Below are 3,011 nucleotides of genomic sequence, written 5' to 3'. Positions count from 1 at the left end.
TAGGAAAATTGACTCTGTCTCCTTCGTCCCAAAGAGGATAGTTGATGCTATATAATCACACACATTTATTAGTGAGGATTCAGAATTCTTTTGCTTAAAGAAAATTTTCTACTTGACTAATACACTTTCCTTGTTCTAGCAAACTACTTACCATAATTTTTATATGAACTTTGTTTCCCAATTTTAATGTAAAATAATACACATTCATTGTAACAGTGTGGAAAAGTGTATAAATAACAAAAATGATCTATAATTTTACCAAAAAGAATCACTAATACTTTTTGGTAATTTTGTTTTTAAGACAAAAATGTAATCATACTGCTGAAACTCTTATGGAATCAGCTTTATTACCTTAACAGTTTGACAAAGCATTTTTTTTTCCTAGGTGATTAGTAATTCTTTTCAAATATCCTTTTAAATGACCACATAATATTTCAAGGAATAAATGTATAATGGTTTATTTAATTCTTGCTTTCCTACTAAACATAGTGTTAAGCATTAGAATATGCAAAATAGACTCTGAACTACTGGGCCAGATGGATAAGGAAAAGAATCTTCACATTTATTCCTATTAAGTTCTGTTTGAATGGTGTAAAACTCTCTGCTCTTGTTTAGACTTACACAGAAGCCATATTATATGTGGTGCAATCACACAGCATGGCTTTAATGAGCTTAGGGATTGGTGATTTTGAGGCGTAAGTTCAGAAAGGTGCAGTACCTTCATAAGGAGGTCATCATCACTCTTGTATTGAACAAATGGTTGAATGAATGAAGTTCTCCATTATCAATAGACTGAGTTGGTCTCCTACATTCGATGACTTTCAGAAATTCAATAAAAAGTCTATAAGCTTATACCTTCATGTGTCTTCCTATAGAAGGACCATAGCTTTCATCAGATTTTCAAAAGGTCTGTGATCCACAAAAAGGATTTAGCTATTAAATATAGGAAGAGGTTAATACACATCAAAAAAATGTAATTTGTAATATATATGCAACCTATTGCCCATCTTCCTTTTCTGTGAGCTTAGGGCTGCTTATTTTTGTTTATATGATTATAAAATGTTGCCAAGCTAGAATTTACCCCATCAGCTTTTAGTCTTTGTTTTCCTGGGTCAGACACAGGTGGCAGTTGAAATTCACATGTAACACACTAGCAGACCTTTTGTGAATGGTCCAGCAAGTTGTATTTTCCCCAATAATTCCTGGCCAAAGAGAGATGGGGCCTACAATCCTTTTCATGCTCTGAACACAAAGCATAAGTCCTGACCTTCAGCTGTATCCTCTGGGAGGACAAGATGTCCTTTTTTTAATTCATGCAAAGCTACCACAAGGACTAGTAACTATCAAGTGTAAAAGGATTACCTTCTGTTTACATGTAACTCCCAGCATTAGATGTAAATGTACCTCTTCTATCACATTGAAGAAAGTGAACAAGGCTCTTATTAAAGATCTCATTACAAGAACCACCCAATTACCACCAATTAATGTCAAAATGTAAACACCTTCCTCTTGTTTTATTATGTTTGATCACAAAAACATTGGCATTTGTGACCTACCTCATAATACACTAGAGTGCAATGCTATTGTGAGAAAGAAATATGTCTACCAACATAGATTTTGGAAGCTGTTTCTGATTTATTTTTAATCTCATCTGTTCCCAAAATTCTAAGGTGGTCTTTAGACTATATATATATATGAATATATATATGGAATATATATACATATTTATATGTATATTATATGTGTGTGTGTGTATATATATATATATATATATATATATATATATATATAATAAAACAGGATATACATTTCTAAATAAATGAATACAGTAATTAAGTTGAAGGAAAATGAGGATAAGAAAGATAAGGTCAAAAGTGAAGTTAAAGACAAGTATGTACTGCAGTGAGATCTGTTGACTAGAGCTTGATCATGAATTTAGATTAACTTTTGCAAGAGAGCAAATACACACTTTCAAGGAGAATATCTATGCCTAAAGCCACCAGCTCCTGATATGGAATGGCAGTTTGCAAATCTATTTATTTTATTCACAGTAGAAGCACAACTAATCCTGCTACTAAGACTAGACAGAAATTTCTCCCAGGGGTCCTCATAGGAGGACACTGTGGTATATAAATATAGTAAAAAGAACCATATGTTTCATAAATCTTTATCTTTTAACTTCTTCAGTGGAGATTGTTGGATTCACAATACATTATGTTCAGAAAATTATATTTTAACAGAGATTAGAATACTGTGGTTTGGATATATAGTCTTTTGCCACCCCTCTTAATCAGAGAGAGATTACAGTCTATTGAATACAGAGTTTCAAAGCAATCATTTGCTTGCAGGAGTCAACCTACAAGACTGTTTTGTGATGGTGAAGAATAACTGTTGCTTAGATTGGCATGTGACCTCCAGCATGCCACAGGTCACATGGTTGCCTTCATTCAATTTTGATACTTCCTTGGTCTTTCTAGTCCTTTTAGTTTGTAATTCTCAGTCTAGAGGAGTGGATGACCTGTATCTCCTTCAAGGAATTGTCCATAAATACTTTCTCATTCCAGTTCTGAGAAGCATTTTGGTGTAGTATCAAAATAATATCCTCTGAGAAGTGCCTTGAATCCAGCTACTGTGTGTTCCTGATTGAGAAGTGATTATACAAAAAGGTAAGCAAGGATAGGACCAGCATCAACTTAGGGAGGCTAAAAAAGTCCACTCTAACTCTTAACAGAAGTGGATCAAAGCGATTATTAGATAACAAAAGGCACTTCCTATTAGTCCTTGTGCAGTTTTTAAGAGTATTACCATCTGAGCATCTGAGTAGATAACAAGTTTATTCTTTCTAGTTTCTGCAGATCAGCAACCATGCATGCTGTTCACCTGAGCATTAAAATCACAACCGGAATGTGTTACATAACTTTCCAGAAAACCATTTCATTCACAATGATTTGGTAATATTAATATAAACATGTTATGCACATTCAAGCCTTTTTAACCCATGACCCATTTCT

This window comes from Acinonyx jubatus, chromosome B4 (assembly GCF_027475565.1).
Source record: "Acinonyx jubatus isolate Ajub_Pintada_27869175 chromosome B4, VMU_Ajub_asm_v1.0, whole genome shotgun sequence".
Taxonomy (NCBI): Eukaryota; Metazoa; Chordata; class Mammalia; order Carnivora; family Felidae; genus Acinonyx; species Acinonyx jubatus.
The sequence above is the reverse complement of the archived record's forward strand: the minus strand, read 5'-3'. Positions refer to the sequence as shown.